Raw genomic sequence first — 13,156 nt, 5'->3', positions numbered from 1 at the left:
AGCTCCTCCAACCTATCGTGGTCCTGACTGGTTTGACTGGCAGCTCCTCCAACCTATCGTGGTCCTGACTGGTTTGACTGGCAGCTCCTACAACCTATCGTGCATAAGAGCCTAGGACAACAACAAGACAGGACACTCCCATGTCCACTGCACCCCAAATCCCCGTTAAGCCATTTCTTGACTTGGACACTCCCCCTGTCCACAGCACCCGAAACCCCCTTTAAGCCATCTCTAGACTAGGATACTCCCGTCCACAGCACCCCAAATCCTCGTTAAGCCATCTCTCGACTAGGACACTCCCCCTGTCCACAGCACCCCAAATCCCCCGTTAAGTCATCTCTCGACTAGGACACTCCCCCTGCCCACAGCACCCCAAACCCCTGTTAAGCCGTCTCTAGATTAGGACACTCCCCCTGCCCACAGCACCCCAAACCCCCGTTAAGCCACCTCTAGACTAGGAAACTCCCCCTGTCCACAGCACCTCAAATCCCCGTTATAAGCCATCTCTCGACTAGGTCTCACCAGCCATGCCCATAAGTCTCCCCAATACCACTGTCTATCTATCTACAGTTAGTCCGCCATCACCCTTGATTGGTTTCATTGGATCTACGTTCTATATCATCATGAGTGGTATCATCTTCAACGTAATCATTGTCATCAGAAATGTTTTATGATGCAAATGCAAGGGGCAACAACATCAACAATTGCATATATCAACCCTCTCTCTACAAACCCACATGGAGTGTTTTAGCGCCACCTAGAGGCTGTAGTGGTGTACTGTAGATCGAAAGAGAGCAAAGCCACAACTACAGGACATTTATAATATATTATTTTCTTATTTGTTTCTATTATATAATTTTAGCGTGCTATTTTATTTTGATAGCATTTACAGAGACTAAGATAAATGACCCAAGAGAGAAATGATTTGCCTCCTGCTTGCTTGCTTGGCCTGGATTTTAAACTCTCCTTAAAGTCTTTCTTATATAGTATTTTATAGTTGTTATAGATGCCTGGGGGACAGTAATTATACTGTTATATAAAGTTTATATACTGTAAGTATATTTACTATTATATATATATATATATATATATATATATATATATATATATATATATAATGACTAGTGATCTATGTCTCTACAGATCTCTACTGGTGCCTTCATGTCTCTAGCCAAGCCGGTGTTTACTAAATAAAGTATTGAGTGTGCGTCTGCACCGTTTTCCTTATATTATATGCATTCGTTTTGCAGGGACGCGCAGCCATTGTCACATAACTGAACGGATACATCTATAAGCAGCAAAGACTCAATGTCTTTGATACCAGTAAAATACTAAAAAGCGGTCGGTGAATTGAAGAAGTGAATCAATGTCGTAACAAAGTGCCTCATAGTCAATTTTCCTTTAGAAACACTACTTTCCTTTAAAAACTACGACTAAGCCATGTAGTATCTAGAGTGTATTGGTACACCTTGCATTATGGGTAATGTAGTACTACATACACTATGCACCACAACACAGAGATGTCCTGTCAGAACTAGCGAGGTGGCCCTTGTCTACTAGTCTCTAATGCTAATTCATAGTGAGGTGGCCCTTGTCTACTAGTCTCTAATGCTAATCCATAGCGGGGTGGCTCTTGTCTCCTAGTCTCTAATGCTAATCCATAGCGAGGTGGCCCTTGTCTACTAGTCTCTAATGCTAATCCATAGCGAGGTGGCTCTTGTCTCCTAGTCTCTAATGCTAATCCATAGCGAGGTGGCCCTTGTCTACTAGTCTCTAATGCTAATCCATAGCGATGTGGCCCTTGTCTAGTAGCCTCTAATGCTAATCCATAGCGAGGTGGCCCTTGTCTACTAGTCTCTAATGCTAATCCATAGCGAGGTGGCCCTTGTCTACTAGCCTCTAATGCTAATCCATAGCGATGTGACCCTTGTCTACTAGTCTCTGATGCTAATCCATAGCGAGGTGGCCCTTGTCTACCAGTAAAATACTAAAAAGCGGTCGGTGAATTGAAGAAGTGAATCAATGTCGTAACAAAGTGCCTCATAGTCAATTTTCCTTTAGAAACACTACTTTCCTTTAAAAACTACGACTAAGCCATGTAGTATCTAGAGTGTATTGGTACACCTTGCATTATGGGTAATGTAGTACTACATACACTATGCACCACAACACAGAGATGTCCTGTCAGAACTAGCGAGGTGGCCCTTGTCTACTAGTCTCTAATGCTAATTCATAGTGAGGTGGCCCTTGTCTACTAGTCTCTAATGCTAATCCATAGCGGGGTGGCTCTTGTCTCCTAGTCTCTAATGCTAATCCATAGCGAGGTGGCCCTTGTCTACTAGTCTCTAATGCTAATCCATAGCGAGGTGGCTCTTGTCTCCTAGTCTCTAATGCTAATCCATAGCGAGGTGGCCCTTGTCTACTAGTCTCTAATGCTAATCCATAGCGATGTGGCCCTTGTCTAGTAGCCTCTAATGCTAATCCATAGCGAGGTGGCCCTTGTCTACTAGTCTCTAATGCTAATCCATAGCGAGGTGGCCCTTGTCTACTAGCCTCTAATGCTAATCCATAGCGATGTGACCCTTGTCTACTAGTCTCTGATGCTAATCCATAGCGATGTGGCCCTTGTCTACTAGTCTCTAATGCTAATCCATAGCGAGGTGGCCCTTGTCTAGTAGCCTCTAATGCTAATCCATAGCGATGTGACCCTTGTCTACTAGTCTCTGATGCTAATCCATAGCGAGGTGGCCCTTGTCTACTAGTCTCTGATGCTAATCCATAGCGATGTGGCCCTTGTCTACTAGTCTCTGATGCTAATCCATAGCGAGGTGGCCCTTGTCTACTAGTCTCTGATGCTAATCCATAGCGAGGTGGCCCTTGTCTACTAGACTCTCATGCTAATCCATAGCGAGGTGGCCCTTGTCTACTAGTCTCTGATGCTAATCCATAGCGAGGTGGCCCTTGTCTACTAGTCTCTGATGCTAATCCATAGCGAGGTGGCCCTTGTCTACTAGCCTCTAATGCTAATCCATAGCGATGTGGCCCTTGTCTACTAGTCTCTAATGCTAATCCATAGCGAGGTGGCCCTTGTCTACCAGTCTCTGATGCTAATCCATAGCGAGGTGGCCCTTGTCTACTAGTCTCTGATGCTAATCCATAGCGAGGTGGCCCTTGTCTACTAGTCTCTAATGCTAATCCATAGCGAGGTGGCCCTTGTCTACCAGTCTCTGATGCTAATCCATAGCGAGGTGGCCCTTGTCTACTAGTCTCTGATGCTAATCCATAGCGAGGTGGCCCTTGTCTACTAGCCTCTAATGCTAATCCATAGCGAGGTGGCCCTTGTCTCCTAGTCTCTGATGCTAATCCATAGCGAGGTGGCCCTTGTCTACCAGCCTCTGATGCAAATCCATAGCGAGGTGGCCCTTGTCTACTAGTCTCTGATGCTAATCCATAGCGAGGTGGCCCTTGTCTACTAGCCTCTAATGCTAATCCATAGCGAGGTGGCCCTTGTCTACTAGTCTCTGATGCTAATCCATAGCGATGTGGCCCTTGTCTACTAGTCTCTAATGCTAATCCATAGCGAGGTGGCCCTTGTCTACTAGTCTCTAATGCTAATCCATAACGATGTGGCCCTTGTCTAGTAGCTTCTAATGCTAATCTATAGCGAGGTGGCCCTTGTCTACTAGCCTCTAATGCTAATCCATAACGAGGTGGCCCTTGTCTACTAGTCTCTAATGCTAATCCATAGCGAGGTGGCCCTTGTCTACTAGTCTCTAATGCTAATCCATAGCGATGTGGCCCTTGTCTAGTAGCCTCTAATGCTAATCCATAGCGAGGTGGCCCTTGTCTACTAGCCTCTAATGCTAATCCATAGCTGTGTGGCCCTTGTCTAGTAGCCTCTAATGCTAATCCATAACGAGGTGGCCCTTGTCTACTAGTCTCTAATGCTAATCCATAGCGAGGTGGCCCTTGTCTACTAGTCTCTAATGCTAATCCATTGCGAGGTGGCCCTTGTCTACTAGTCTCTGATGCTAATCCATAACGAGGTGGCCCTTGTCTACTAGTCTCTAATGCTAATCCATAGCGAGGTGGCCCTTGTCTACTAGTCTCTAATGCTAATCCATAGCGGGGTGGCTCTTGTCTACTAGTCTCTAATGCTAATCCATAGCGAGGTGGCCCTTGTCTACTAGTCTCTGATGCTAATCCATAGCGATGTGGCCCTTGTCTACTAGTCTCTGATGCTAATCCATAGCGATGTGGCCCTTGTCTACTAGTCTCTGATGCTAATCCATAGCGAGGTGGCCCTTGTCTACTAGTCTCTGATGCTAATCCATAGCGAGGTGGCCCTTGTCTACTAGCCTCTAATGCTAATCCATAGCGAGGTGGCCCTTGTCTACTAGTCTCTGATGCTAATCCATAGCGAGGTGGCCCTTGTCTACTAGCCTCTAATGCTAATCCATAGCGAGGTGGCCCTTGTCTACTAGTCTCTGATGCTAATCCATAGCGAGATGGCCCTTGTCTACTAGTCTCTGATGCTAATCCATAGCGAGGTGGCCCTTGTCTACTAGTCTCTGATGCTAATCCATAGCGAGGTGGCCCTTGTCTACTAGCCTCTAATGCTAATCCATAGCGATGTGGCCCTTGTCTACTAGCCTCTAATGCTAATCCATAGCGAGTTGGCCCTTGTCTACTAGTCTCTGATGCTAATCCATAGCGAGGTGGCCTTTGTCTACTAGTCTCTGATGCTAATCCATAGCGAGGTGGCCCTTGTCTACTAGTCTCTGATGCTAATCCATAGCGAGGTGGCCCTTGTCTACTAGTCTCTGATGCTAATCCATAGCGAGGTGGCCCTTGTCTACTAGCCTCTAATGCTAATCCGTAGCGATGTGGCCCTTGTCTACTAGCCTTTAATGCTAATCCATAGCACACAGTACAGATCAATGTTATATCACTGTGATCATCCCCATTTCAACTCCTCATGTGTTTCAGTAAGTCAAACCTCTGATGTAAGATACAATGAACAGACACATGACGTCTAAGAATCTTGTCTGCACTTCTCTCTCCTCCCCCCTCATCCCTCCCTTCCCTCATCCTTTCTTCCTCCCTCCCTCCCTTCCCTCCTTCATTCCTTCCCTCCCTCCCTTCCTCCCTTCCCTCCTCCATTACTCCCCCTTCCCTCCCCCCTATCCTCCCCCTCATCCCTCCCTTCCCTCCTCCCTTCCTCCCTCCCATATCATGCTCTGGTGACTTGCCTGTTGCTAAATATCAATTATTATACACTATCAGTTCATCTGAAATGGCACCCTATTCCCTATATGGGCCCTGGTCAAAAACTAGTGCACTACATAGGGAATAGGGTTTCATTTGAGACGCAGACTACGTTGTTGAGTTTTTAGGATACTGACTGACTACAAGGGCATTTTGATACTGGTCTTCTATGCATTTTGTAAGACTCGCTTATTTAGTTATTTGCTGTAGGAGTTTTGTTTCACCACGCTATAGCCATACACAGGGCACTCTAACGGTGTGCTATAGTTTAGTTAGTAGACAGAATAACAAGAGTTTTGGTAAATGTACAGATTAAAAATGTGTGCCGGGACTTTGGTACATACACACTTATGCATCCAATATTTACCTCGTCCTCTCCTGAGCAATAAAAAAAAAGCCATTTTTTTTTCTCACGTCTGCTAAAGTTATGCAACACGTAGCTTCACATGAGCTCAATGAGGTAAAATAAAAACCTGGGTCGTGTTCAACATGCACCAAACGGATGAAAACAGTCTGAAACGGGGCAGGGACTATACCTGAAACATTTTAAAACGTTGCGTGGCCTAATGAATGTAACCGTGCTAGAAGGTAAAGCATGGATTGAGGTATATGTAATATTTGGGCCGGAGGTATCTTTAAACCAGCCTTTGACTAAATAAAAAAAAATGTCAATGAATGAACTACTGTAGTTGATAAAGTATTACATTGTATTTGATTATAAAGGGTTTTAGAGAATGACCATTTTAACGTGCTTGTCTGCGCTGACAGACTGGAGCGAAGAGAAACCATTTTGTCACTGGAAGATGTGAGGCAAAGCAAGCTAATCTACTTCTGATAGGTCAAAACACCACTCCAAACTATAGACAGTGTTTGTAGCATTACATTCTGATATGTCAAAACACCACTCCAAACTATGGACAGTGTTTGTAGCATTACATTATGATAGGTCAAAACACCACTCCAAACTATAGACAGTGTATGTAACATTACATTCTGATAGGTCAAAACACCACTCCAAACTATAGACAGTGTATGTAACATTACATTCTGATAGGTCAAAACACCACTCCAAACTATAGACAGTGTATGTAGCATTACATTCTGATAGGTCAAAACACCACTCCAAACTATAGACAGTGTTTGTAACATTACATTCTGATAGGTCAAAACACCACTCCAAACTATATACAGTGTATGTAGCATTACATTCTGATAGGTCAAAACACCACTCCAAACTATAGACAGTGTTTGTAGCATTACATTCTGATAGGTCAAAACACCACTCCAAACTATATACAGTGTATGTAGCATTACATTCTGATAGGTCAAAACACCACTCCAAACTATAGACAGTGTTTGTAGCATTACATTCTGATAGGTCAAAACACCACTCCAAACTATAGACAGTGTTTGTAGCATTACATTCTGATAGGTCAAAACACCACTCCAAACTATATACAGTGTTTGTAGCATTACATTCTGATAGGTCAAAACACCACTCCAAACTATATACAGTGTATGTAGCATTACATTCTGATAGGTCAAAACACCACTCCAAACTATATACAGTGTATGTAGCATTACATTCTGATAGGTCAAAACACCACTCCAAACTATATACAGTGTATGTAGCATTACATTCTGATAGGTCAAAACACCACTCCAAACTATATACAGTGTATGTAACATTACATTCTGATAGGTCAAAACACCACTCCAAACTATAGACAGTGTTTGTAGCATTACATTCTGATAGGTCAAAACACCACTCCAAACTATAGACAGTGTATGTAGCATTACATTCTGATAGGTCAAAACACCACTCCAAACTATATACAGTGTATGTAGCATTACATTCTGATAGGTCAAAACACCACTCCAAACTATATACAGTGTATGTAGCATTACATTCTGATAGGTCAAAACACCACTCCAAACTATATACAGTGTATGTAGCATTACATTCTGATAGGTCAAAACACCACTCCAAACTATATACAGTGTATGTAGCATTACATTCTGATAGGTCAAAACACCACTCCAAACTATATACAGTGTATGTAGCATTACATTCTGATAGGTCAAAACACCACTCCAAACTATATACAGTGTATGTAACATTACATTCTGATAGGTCAAAACACCACTCCAAACTATAGACAGTGTTTGTAGCATTACAATCTGATAGGTCAAAACACCACTCCAAACTATAGACAGTGTATGTAACATTACATTCTGATAGGTCAAAACACCACTCCAAACTATAGACAGTGTATGTAGCATTACATTCTGATAGGTCAAAACACCACTCCAAACTATAGACAGTGTTTGTAACATTACATTCTGATAGGTCAAAACACCACTCCAAACTATAGACAGTGTATGTAGCATTACATTCTGATAGGTCAAAACACCACTCCAAACTATAGACGGTGTTTGTAGCATTACATTCTGATAGGTCAAAACACCACAGAACAAACACAATACTGTATGTAGCACTCAGGCATTTTCAGAGGGACATTTCGCATGCAGAACACCATACTCTAAACCACAAAGGGATCCGGCTACTGGAGAGATTAGCCTATGTACCACACAGTCATATTCAGACCATACCTTACTGCTTTCAACATACAGTGGATGGGTTCTGTCTCTCTCTCTCAATCTCTGTCTCTCTCTGTCTCTCTCTCTCTCTCTCTCTCTCTCTCTCTCTCTCTCTCTCTCTCTCTCTCAATCTCTCTCTCTCTCTCAATCTCTCTCTCTCTCTCTCTCTCTCTCTCTCTCTCTCTCAATCTCTGTCTCTCTCTGTCTCTCTCTCTGTCTCTCTCTCTCTCTCTCTCTCTCTCTCTCTCTCTCTCTCTCTCAATCTCTGTCTCTCTCTCTCACTCTCTCTCTCTCTCTCTCTCTCTCTCTCTCTCTCTCTCTCAATCTCTGTCTCTCTCTCTCTCTCTCTCTCTCTCTCAATCTCTGTCTCTCTCTATCTCTCTCTGTCTCTCAATCTCAATCTCTCTCTCTCTCTCTCTCTCCCTCTCTCTCTGTCTCTCACCTCACCTGGCACCAGATAATTTAGAATGATTATACTGCGGGATTAAATCTTGACAGTCAAGAAGAACAACACAAGCCATCACGGTGATGGAAGCATGGTGTACATTATTCTGAGGGTACGTCCCTATAATACATTACCCCCCCCCCTGAAGTGTACACTTGTTCACTTGTTCCCTCAAATATAAAAGCATTGACTAGCTGATCATACCAGACTAAGTGATCATAGCTAGTGTTAGGCCTTGTAGTGTTTTTTGTTGTTGTCTTTACTAGCTGACCATAGTGAGATACACCTGCATTAGCTCCTCCCCCCCCCAAGCTAATGCCTAGACTTTATCTCAGCTGGCTAACACAGATTCCTGGAGACCCGGATTGGAACCTACATGCAGACAGGCGATCTTTAAAAACCTTTAAAGACCTGTATAGATCTTTATAGCTCTTTTTAGCCAGACTTCATAGACACAGTGTGCAGAGTAAGTTAGTTAGGAAGATATGTTAAGGCAGCGTTTCACAAACTAGGTCCCTGGGGAACCCAAGGAGTGCACGTTTTGTTTTTTCTCCTCTAGAATTACACAGCTGATTCAAATCATCACAGCTTGATGATGAGTTGATTACTTTTTAATCAGCTATGTAGTGCTAGGGCAAACAAAAAAAATGGGGTCCCCAGGTCCGAGTTTTGGAAATCCTGGGTCAAGGAAAACAGACTTTCTACACACCAGATATACAGAGCATTCAGGAAAGTAATTCAGACCCCTTCCCTTCTTTCCACATTACAGCCTTCTTCTAAAATGGATGAAATTAAAATTCTCTCATCAATCTACACAAAATACCCCTATAATGACGAAGCGAAAATATATATATTTCTGTTATATTTGGAAATGTATTAAAAAAAAATAGTCCCTACAGGGACTACAATTATTATGATTATTATTATTATTTTTCTTTAAATGTAACCTTCATTTAACAACACAAGTCAGTTTTAAGAACAAAAATTCTTGCAATAGGATGTCATTTGGGACACTGTCATTGTCTATGACCCAGTGCCTGCCCCAGTGTATATATATATATAAACACATGTAATAATCAGCCCCTGTTATTGGTCAGTTACACCACAGATGTACAGGTTTTTATCTATTTGTCACTTGTTGTGGTTAATAATATATTGTATTGTTTCTGAATGCAGCATTGTGGGAGTTTTTGAACTATGAGAAATGAAAATCACTTACTGAAATGAAATGAAAATAAAGATATTCATAAAAATATGTATTTTTTTTTGGGGGGGGGGGGGGGGAATTGTTTCTGTTTTCGTCATGTGACCTAGTCTGGCTTGACAGACATACACTGACTAGGAAAACGCTCCCTCCTTGATGTCACTCTATTCCCTATGTAATACACTGCTTTTTTAGGCCCCGATCAAAGGCCATTTGGGGTACAACCTACATGTGAGCTATGAAGCCTACTGTACGTGTTGCAGCGTTAATCTCTGCAGGGCTGGAACAGGCGACATTATCCATTGAGGTATCATGTAACTATATCCCACAGCAGATTCCCCCCCCCCCCCCGATCCAGTTGTCACACAGCAGATTTCCTCCTGATGGAGTTGTCACACAGCAGATTCCCCCCTGATCGAGTTGTCACACAGCAGATTTCCCCCTGATCCAGTTGTCACACAGCAGATTCCCCCCTTGATGGAGTTGTTTCCAGTGTATTGATCGATTATAATTAGATACTGTATATAAGTAGTGCTACAAATAGCACTTTATTCCCATGGGCCTTGATCAGAAGTAACGCACTACACAGTGATATGATATACGGTGCATTCGGAAAGTATTCAGCCCCCCTTGACCTTTTCCACATTTTGTTACGTTACAACCTTATTTGAAAATGTATTTAAAAAATAATAATTGTCATCAATCTACACACTGTACCCCATAATGTCAAAGCGAAAACAGATTTTTTGAAATTTTTGGCAAATGTAGATAAATAAATAGAACTATCTTATTTACCTAAGTATTCACAACCTTTGCTATGAGACTTGAAATTGAGCTCCGGTGCATCCTGTTTCCATTGATCATCCTTGAGATGTTTCTACAACTTGATTGTAGGTGGACTCAATTGACTGGACATGATTTGGAAAGGCACTGTCACGACTTCCGCCGATGTCGGGTCCTCTCCTTGTTCGGGCGGCGCTCGGCGTCACCGGTCTTCTAGCCATCATTGATCCACTTTTCATTTTCCATGTGTTTTGTCTTGTTTTTCCTCACACCTGGTTTCAATCCCTCAAATACTTGTCGTGTATTTAACCCTCTGTTCCCCCATGTCTTTGTGTGGGATTGTTTTTTGTATGTGCTTGTGCACGTGTTGTTTGGTGCGCGACGGGTTTTTGTACCCAATTATTCTTGTTATTTTTATGCCGTGGGTTTTGCTATTAAACTGCTCCGGCTATTACCAAGTTCTGCTCTCCTGCTTCTGACTTGCCTGCCACCGGTTACGCACCCCTTACAGAATCCCACACCAACTATATGGAGTCAGCAGGAGAAGGTGTCCCTGGAATAGGGGTGGAGGAGCGCTGCTCCACAAGGATGCTCCACCACCTCGGCGCTGCCATAGACTGCGTTGTCCAATCCATGGACCGCTGGGAGAGACAGGGAGTTCCTCCAGCGCCTCCACCAGCACAACCAGGGTCTCCACTACTCACCCTCCCCCTTCACCCGGTCCCAGAAGGATTTGTCTCGCCCTTCCCCGGGAGTATGTCGGGACGGCTGCACACTGCCAGGATTTCCTATTACAGCCTAACCTCTACCTGGTAACCATCCACCCGGCTCCTTCAGGTCGTGAGAAGGTGTCCGCCCTCGTCTCGAGCCTCTCTGGGAAAGCCTTGGGCCAACGGCGTGTGGGGAGAAGGAGATGCGCCGCTGGACCATTTTGGGGATTTCACCCGCCGCTTCCGGGCAGTCTTCGACCATCCACCCGAGGGTAGGGTGGCGGGAGAAGGTATCTTCCATCTGAGGCAGGGGACGAGGAGCGCCCAGGAGTTCGCCATGGATTTTCAGACCCTGGTCGCCGGCGCGGGATGGAACGATAGGGCCCTGATCGACCACTATCGCTGTAGTTTGCGCGAGGAAGTCCGTCGGGAGTTGGCCTGCAGGGACACCACCCTCACCTTCGACCAGCTGGTGGACCTGTCCATTCGGCTGGATAACCTGCTGGCCACCTGCGGACGTCCAGATCGGGTTCTATCGGTTCCATCTCCCAGCACTGCCACTCCGGTGCCCATGAAGCTGGGAGGTGCTGTGCGTAGGGAGACTGGAGGAGGTTCCGGCTCGTGCACCATCTGTGGCCGCAGAGGTCACACTGCCGGTCGGTGCCGGGTTGGTTCCTCTGGGGTTCGAGGCAGCAGGCAGGGCACTCTGGCGTCGCCCCAGGTGAGCCGGCACCCAGAGCCCTCTGCTGCACACATGTTTTTGTATGTTTCTTTCCCTGAGTTTTCCCCGCATCCCCAGCATAAGGCTCTTGTCGATTCAGGCGCGGCTGGGAATTTGATAGACAGATCGTTCACCCTTTGTTAAGGGATCCCCATTTGTTCCCCATGGCTGTGCCCTTCCCCGTTCATGCCTTAGACAGTCGACCATTAGGGTCAGGGTTGATTAGGGAGGCCGCCGCTCCTCTGTGTATGGTGACGCAGGGGGGTCACAAGGAGAGAATTAGTCTCTTCCTTGACTCTCATGTGTTTCCCATGGTGCTAGGCCTACCCTAGTTAGCTTGTCATGACCCCACTGTTTCTTGGAAACGGAGGGCTCTCACGGGATGGTCGCGAGAGTGCTCGGGGAGGTGTTTAGGGGTTTCCGTTGGTGCTACTATAGTGGAAAGTCCAGACCAGGTCTCCACCGTGCGCATTTCCCCTGAACTTGCTGATTTGGCTCTCGCCTTCTCCAAAAAGAAGGCGACTCAATTACCACCCCATCGACGGGGCGATTGTGCGATAAATCTCCTGGTAGACGCTGCACTTCCCAGGAGTCACGTGTATCCTCTCTCACAGGCAGAGACGGAGGCTATGGAAACATATGTCTCCAAATCCCTGCATCAGGGGGTACATTCGGTCCTCCACTTCACCCGCCTCCTCAAGTTTCTTTTTTGTGAAGAAGAAGAGGTCTGCACCTGTGTATTGACTACCAAGGCTTAAATCAGATCACGGTGAGGTACAGTTACCCGCTACCTCTTATTGCCGCAGCGATTGAGTCAATGCATGGGGCACGCTTCTTCACCAAACTAGATCTCAGGAGTGTGTACAACCTGGTGAGTATCCGGGAGGGAGCCTTTGTAGATGAGATTTTCAGGGATCTGCGCGGGCAGGGTGTAGTGGTGTCTATTGATGACATTCTGATATACTCCGCTACACGCGCCGAGCATGTGTCCCTGGTACGCAGGGTGCTTGGTTGACTGTTGGAGCATGACCTGTACGTCAAGGCTGAGAAATTCCTGTTCTTCCAGCAGTGCGTCTCCTTCCTAGGGTATCGCATTTCCACCTCAGAGGTGGAGATGGAGAGTGACCGCATTTCAGCCGTGCGTAATTTGCCGACTCCCACCACGGTAAAGGAAGTGCAGCGGTTTCTGGGGTTTGCCAACTACTACCGGAGGTTTATCTGGGGTTTTGGTCAGGTAGCAGCTCCCATCACCTCAATGCTGAAGGGAGGCCCGGTGCGTTTGCAGGTGGTCGGCTGAGGTGCACAAGGCTTTTGGTCACCTGAGGGCTCTGTTTACCTCAGCTCCCATGCTGGCCCATCCGGATCCCTCTTTGGCGTTCACAGTGGTAGGGGACACATTCGAGGCTGGGATTGGAGCCAGTGCT

Source organism: Oncorhynchus clarkii, chromosome 9, assembly GCF_045791955.1.
Source record: "Oncorhynchus clarkii lewisi isolate Uvic-CL-2024 chromosome 9, UVic_Ocla_1.0, whole genome shotgun sequence".
Lineage (NCBI taxonomy): Eukaryota > Metazoa > Chordata > Actinopteri > Salmoniformes > Salmonidae > Oncorhynchus > Oncorhynchus clarkii.
The sequence above is the reverse complement of the archived record's forward strand: the minus strand, read 5'-3'. Positions refer to the sequence as shown.